This window comes from Bubalus kerabau, chromosome 13 (genome assembly GCF_029407905.1).
Source record: "Bubalus kerabau isolate K-KA32 ecotype Philippines breed swamp buffalo chromosome 13, PCC_UOA_SB_1v2, whole genome shotgun sequence".
NCBI lineage: Eukaryota > Metazoa > Chordata > Mammalia > Artiodactyla > Bovidae > Bubalus > Bubalus kerabau.
In genome coordinates this window covers 49,642,819-49,650,208 of record NC_073636.1, presented here as the reverse complement: position 1 = coordinate 49,650,208, position 7,390 = coordinate 49,642,819, and positions in this window count along the sequence as shown.

Sequence of the window (7,390 nt, the reverse complement as noted above, 5' to 3'; positions counted from 1 at the left end):
GTACAATGGGATGAGGTGGGAGGGGAAGTAGGAAAGATGAGAATTGAGCGGCCAGTGAACAGAATTCCACAGAGGGCCACTGATTTGCTTCAGGTGGTGGAAGGAATAAAGTGAGAATCTGTGAGGGTGACAAGAAGCACATAAGGAGCACAGAGAATACTGGTTCTGCCTAAGGCTACCTCACAGGTCCCATTTCAGAAACTAACGTCTTCTCCCTTCTCTCTTTAACAGCCCCGAGCATCTATATATCTCAATGACTCACTGTTTTCTTTATCAGCAAAATATGCAGTTTCACTCCTCCTCCACCTTGCCTCCCAAATTGGTCCCAAGCCCAGAGATTTCCCAAAACTGTGTCTCATTTATCCCCTTTGGCAGGTGTCCCTAAAGGTTCTCCCCAGGCTGACATGTTGCTGACCATGTTTACCCACTCTGGTATGTGTTGTTTTTTGATGTATGGGCTTTTCTTCCAAGGCTCTAGGAAACAGCTTCTCCAAGTGACTCATTAGGATGTTAGGGGTTATGTTGATTCTTACAACTGACAAAGTCAGGGTAAGAATTAGGTATGGTTCACTCAGGCTTCATATGATGTTCTTGCCTCTGCCCATCCCCAACTTCATCATGAGGCTGCAGAAGTTTGACGAATCATAGCTGCATAGCATCTCAGAGAGAGGGAACAAACGACTATTACTTCCTCTGTCTCTCTCTATAAAGAAAAAAATCCCCATTACTACATTTCCTTGAAAACTTATCTTTTCTGAGCCTATTCCTGTGGTCAGAGAAATGCCATATACCAATTGACTATAGCCTGCATTCTTAAACTGACCCCTCGCAAATTCCTCAATATTTCATGTCTACATGAACCCTCTGGGGATCTTGATAAAATACAGATTCTGAATCAAGAAATTTGGAGTGGTGTCTGAGATTCTCCATTTCTAGCATCCCAGGAAACACTAATGGCCTACATTTTGACTACAAAGAAATAATGGCTATATGGACTAAATATGGAAGGGTTATAAGCTTCCTGAAAATGACAGCTTTGTTTCTATTCACCATTGAATAAGGCCTATAATACTACTCTGGTAGCTCAGACAGTAAAAAGTCTGCCTGCAGTGCGGAAGACCCAGGTTTGATTCTTGGGAAGATCCCCTAGAGAAGAGAATGGCAACCCTCTCCAGTATTCTTGCCTAGAGAATCCCAAGGACAGAGGAGCCAGGTGGGCTACAGTCCATGGGGTCACAAAGAGTTGGACATGACTGAGCAAACAACACACTTATAATACTAACAGTACATAATAGGTATCCTATAAATATTTATTTAATTTTGAAGAACTATCTTCCAAAATTTGGGAAATTGATGACTAGCCAGGTAATAGAACTTCTCTGAGCATAACTGTTAACTTTTGAACCTTTCCAATATTATTTAAAACACCCAATAGATTCTGAAAGCCCAAACTGAAGTGATATAATACTTGCACTTTGAAATTGGAAAATTAAGTAACTCACCTTTCCTTGAGAATTTTCATAAGAAAACAGCTCAATAGCCCTCCTGAGACATCAATAATTAAACAGAGGAATATCTTTTCCAGGTACACACATTTTTGCAATTAGAAGTATTACATACAAAGGTTATTGAATGTTTGAGCTTCCAAGAAAAACTGCAATAATTTTTTGCAAACTTTTAAAAAATTGAGTATAGTTAATTGTACAATATTATATGAGTTACAAGTATATAATACAATGATTCACAACTTTTAAAGATTATACCCATTTATAGTTATTATAAAATATTGACTATATTCCCTATGTTGTACAATATATCTTTATGGCTTATTTTATACTTAATGATTTGTACCTCTTAATCCCCTTCCCCAGACTTTCCCTCTCCTTTTCTATCTCCCCACTGGTAACCACTGGTTTGTTCTTCTTATCTGTGAGTCTCCTCTTTTGTTATATTTACTAGTTTGTTGGGCTTTTTTTTTTTGACTCCACATATAAGTGATACCATACAATATATGTCTTTGTCTGACTTATTCTACTTATTATAGTGCCTTCCAAGTCCATGCACGTTGTTGCAAATGGCAGTTTCATTCCTTTTTATGGCTGCTTAGTATGCCATTGTATATACATTACATACCACATCTTCTTTATTCATTCATCTGTTGATAGATACTTAGGTTTCTTCCATACCTTGGCAATTATAGATAATGCTCCTGTGACCATTAGAGTACGTGTCTCTTTTCAAATTAGTGTTTTTTGGCTATCTACCCAGGAGTGGAATTATTGGGTCATATGGTAGTTTATTTTTAGTTTTTGGAGAAACCTCAACCCTGATCCACAGTGTCTGCATCAATTTACAGCTTCACCAACAGATTGCAAGGGTTTCCTTTTTTCCACATCCTTGCCAATACTTGGTATTTGTGTTCTGTTCATTCTGAAAGATGTGAGGTGATATCTCATTGTGGTTTTGATTTGCATTTCCCTAAAGATTAGTGATGTTAAGAATCTTTTCATGTGCTTGTTGTTCATCTGCATTTTCTCTTTGGAAAAATTCTATTGAATTATTTTGCCCATTTTAAAATCATGTTGTCTTTTCAATGTTGAGTTGAGTGAACTGTTTATATATGTTAGATATTAACATGTTATTGACTGTATCATTAGCAAATATTTTCTCCTATTCAGTAGGTTGATGGTTTCCTTTGCTGTGCATAAGCTTTTAAGTTTAATTTGGTCCCGTTTGTTTATTTTTGGTTTTATTTCAGTTGTTTTAGGAGACAGAGCCCCCCCCCAAATATTACTATTATTTACATTAAGCCTGATCTGCCTATATTTTCCTCCAAGAGTTTTTTAGTATCTAGTCTTACATTTAGGTCTTCAATTCATTTTGGGTTTATTTTTGTATATGGATTGTATGTACATTGTTGCATTTTGTATATGTACTGTTTAATTTGGTTTGATGATATTTTGTTGAGAACTTTTTGCATCTATGTTGATCAGTAATACTGACCTGCAATTTTCTTGTTTTGTGATAACTTTGTCTACCCTCCTACCCCTTTTGTTGTGATTCCTTCCTTATGTCTTTTGCCTTAGGTCTTTTTCATTGACGATAATCTGCAGATAGTTGTGATTTTAGTGTGCTCACGAGAGGAGGCGAGCTCACAGTCTTTCCAATTTTCCATCTTGGCTATCTCTTTGAAAACTTTTTAACATGCCTTCTCATACAGGATAAGGATAAGTGGCTTGTGAAAATGACAAATTATCCAAATTATTTCGAGAAGGCGAGCAGAAGTATCCTTTTTTTTTAGAAGTATCCTGCTCTAGGAGATGTCCTATGTGTCCCAGCAGTGCTCTCCTCTCTTGTCACCAAGCTATTTGCTCTAAGGGTTCCCCCTAGGGAGACTATATGGGTCATTCCACTGTAGTGGGCTGGCTATGAGGGTGGTCTGATAGGCTTGTTTGAATCCTAGCCCAGTTGGTTGCCAGGCCCTGCCTTGTGCAGATACACTAGCTGTTAGCAGGGTCTGGTCATGAGATGACTGGCTGCAGAACCCCAGGGGGTCCCAGGGCTAGTGTTATCTCACTGGTGGGTGGAGTCAGGGTCCAGAAGACTCCAGAGTTGTTGCCTTCCCACTAATGGGTGGAGGGTACAGGTCCTGAAGTGAATGTCAAATTACTAGCGGGTAGAGCTGGATCCTAGAGACTGACTGCAGGGCCCAGGGTTCCCAGAGCTGGTGTCAGATCACTGGGGGTAGGGGAGGTGGGTGTGGGTGGGAAGGAGAGCCTGGTTCCTGACATAGTTGGGTATGGGGTCTTCAGTGTCCCAAAGCTTGTGTTGGTCTGCTAGTGGTCCCAGGGTAGGGTCTGGCCTGCTGTGGGTGGGCTGAATCCTCAGGTTGAGTGATTGTGGTTTTCTTGAATCTGCTGTCTGCCCCCTGGTGGGTGAGGCTGGTTTAGTGGTCAGGGCAGGCTTCCTGGAGGTCAGGACCAATCCCTGCCCACTGGACAGCAGACTTGGGTTTTGGCCCTCCAGTGGGTGAGGCCATGTCTAGATGCCATTGTGGGTTCGGGAAGTCTTTAGACAACCTGTCCACTGATGAGTTGGGCTGTGTCCCTACCTAGTTAATTATTTGCCCTAAGGGATCCCAACACTGGCACCTATAGGCTGTTGAATGGGGCCAGATCTTGGTGCTAATGAGCTAGAGGGTAGATTGCATGACGGTGTCTGTCTGCACCCTTGTTCATGCAATATAGAAAGCTCCAAAATATGGCTGACACCAATATCTATGTTCCCAGGGTGAGCCTCAGCCACCCCCCACTCCAGACACCATCACTGATCCAACGGACATGCGCTTGAGCAAACTCTGGGAGATGGTGAAGGACAGGGAAGCCTGATGTGCTGCTGCAGTCCATGGGTTCACAATGTGTCAGACACAACTTGGTGACTAAACAACATCAAAATGTCTATGTCCCCAGGGTGAACCTCAGCCACACCGCTCCCCTCCCCCCTCCCCCAACACACATACCCTACACCCAGTCCCTCCTGGAGACTCTCCAAGACCAAATTATTGCTTTTGGTCCTACCAGATTACTGCTTTTCTCCTGGGTCCTAGTGGGCATGAGATTTTGTGTGCATCTTTTAGGAGTGAAGTCTTTATTTCCCCCAGTCCTTTGGGACTTCCAAAAGTAAGCCCTGCCAGGCCTTCAAAGCCAAATGCTCTGGGGGCTTGTCTTCCCAGTGCAGAAACCTGGGCTGAGGAGCCCAACTCAGGGCTCAGAACTCTCACTCTTGCAGGAGAACCTCTGCAATTATTCTCTAATTTGTAGTTTGCCCACCTGGAGGTATGGATCTTGATTCTATCTTGAGTCTGTCCCACATATCCATCTTGTTGTGGTTCCTTCTTTATGTCTTTAGCTTTATATCTTTTTCTTCGATGGTCATCTGCAGATAGTTGTGATTTTGGTGTGCTCTTGAGAGGAGGAAAGCTCAGGGTCTTTTCACTCTGCCATCTCAGCTATCTCTTTGCAAGCTTTCTAACATGCTTTCTCATACAGGATAAGGATAAGTGGCATGTGAAAATGACACAAATTATCCAAATTCAGATTGAAATATTGAAATAAGATATCCTTTTGTTAATACAATACGTTCTGATTCATTAGAAAATATAAAAGCTGGTGATTTAGACTTGAAAGGACTTATAGTTCTTTCTAAGAAGTTTTTCTGAAATAGTTTCACGTCTTCCCAAGTGTTTCTTCCTGTTTGCAGTCCTCAGCAGTAGCTCTGCATTCTGTAGGAGTGAAGACACTTGGATAGATGCCTTTCTGAATTCCATGCATTCGCCCGAGTTGATGGCTCTTGAGAGAAAACATTATCTCCAAATGAAAAACTTCAGATGGAAGACTGTAGAACATAAAAACAAACAAAAAGCCACACTCAGACTTATGACCCCGGGCACTTCCCAGCTCTATTCCCTAATGAAACAACTTTTCTGAAGTTAGAGGGGATAACAGCCATCCTCACATCAGTCAACACCGATGTAAGGCCTCTGTGACCTCCATCCCATTTACCTCTTGCTAGTAGATCTCAGGTGACTGTCAGAGGCTCAGTTAGTTCCTGGGAAAGGACTAATCCCCAAACCCCATTTTCTTATCCCCCTTCTCTTATCAGGGGGAAATGCACTTATTCCTTCTGGAGACCGACTTCCAGAGGTGACAAATGCAAACTGTGTTTTCCCAGTTGCCCCTAAACTCCAATCCTACCTCCTGTCAAGCTCATAGGATAGAAGGTTCCTCTCTGGCTAGGAACTTTATGCATGACTTTTTTCATGGGAGAGGGGTATATAGAATAAGAAAAGAGAAAGCAGGGCACAAATATTATCATATATACTTCCCTTCTCCCAGCAGAAAATGTTCAGTGCTTCACCTAAAGGAAGTGTAGGGCACAAGACCTATTGTTTTCCCTGGCAATGAAAGGGGAAAAGGGCATCTTGTACCACTTTGGACAATTCCGAAAGCATCAACATAGCCAGTTCTATAGCTGAGGGACTGGAACATACCCTGAACAACTTAGAAAAAAAGAATCTCAGTAGCTATTGTAAAACGTACTGCAATGAACATCAGAATTCTTGTGTGGCTAGGGCATAGAAGCAGCCTAGATGTCCATTGACAAATGAATGGAAACAGAAATTGTGGTACATATATACAATGCTATTACTCAACTCTGAAAAAGAACACATCTGAGTCAGTCCTTTTGAGGTGGATGAACCTAAAGCCTATTCTACAGACTGAAGTAAGTCAAAAGGAGAAAGACAAATATTGTATATTAATGGATGTGTATAGAATCTAGATAGATGGTACCCTTGAATCTATTTGCAGGGCAGCAACGGAGATGCAGACAGAGAGAACAGACTTGTGGACACAGTGGGGGAGGGAGAGGGTGAAATGAATGGAGAGAGTAGCATGGAAAAATATAAATTTCTATATGTAAAACAGATGTGTTGTGCTGTGCTAAACTGCTTCAGTCGTGTTTGACTCGGTACAACTCTATGGACAGGCTCCTCTGTCCATGGGATTCTCCAGGCAAGGATACTGGAATGGGTTGCCATTCCCTTCTCCAGGGGATCTTCCCATGTAAAATAGTTAGCCAGTGGGAATCTGCTGTGTGACACAGAGAGCTCATCCCAGTGCCCTGTGACAACCTAAAGGGTAGGATGGGTGTGAGATGGCTGGTAGGTTCAAGAGAGAGGGGACATATGTATACCTGTGGCTGATTCATGTGGTTGTAAGGCAGAAATCAGCACAATATTATAAAATATCTTACAATAAAGAAATTAAAAAAAAAAGTCTTTGTAGCTACTGCTACTGCTAAGTCACTTCAGTTGTGTCCAACTCTGTGCGACCCCATAGACGGCAGCCCACCAGGCTCCCCCATCCCTGGGATTCTCCACGCAAGAACACTGGAGTGGGTTGCCATTTCCTTCTCCAATGCATGAAAGTGAAAAGTCAAAGTGAAGTCACTCAGTCGTGTCTGACTCCTCGAAACCCCACAGATTGCAGCCCACCAGGCTCCTCCCCCCATGGGATTTTCCAGGCAAGAGTACTGGAGTGGGGTGCCATTGCCTTCTCCACTTAGTAGCTAAACTGTCTACACAAGTCCAGAAATTGTTGCCTTCAAAGAGATATTTTTCCTGTCAAGTTTTGTAGGAAGACCAGGGGACAGAATTGAAGACAATCATAAGTAGAACCCCAAATCCCTAGGTGAAACCAGAACTGGTATAACTCTTGCCTATCCTTGGAAGCAAAGAGAATTTTCCATAAGAATGACTATATATACACACACACCTCATTCTTCCCTGCCAGCCACCCCTGTGCCCCTATACTCTTTTTAAGAACTTTTG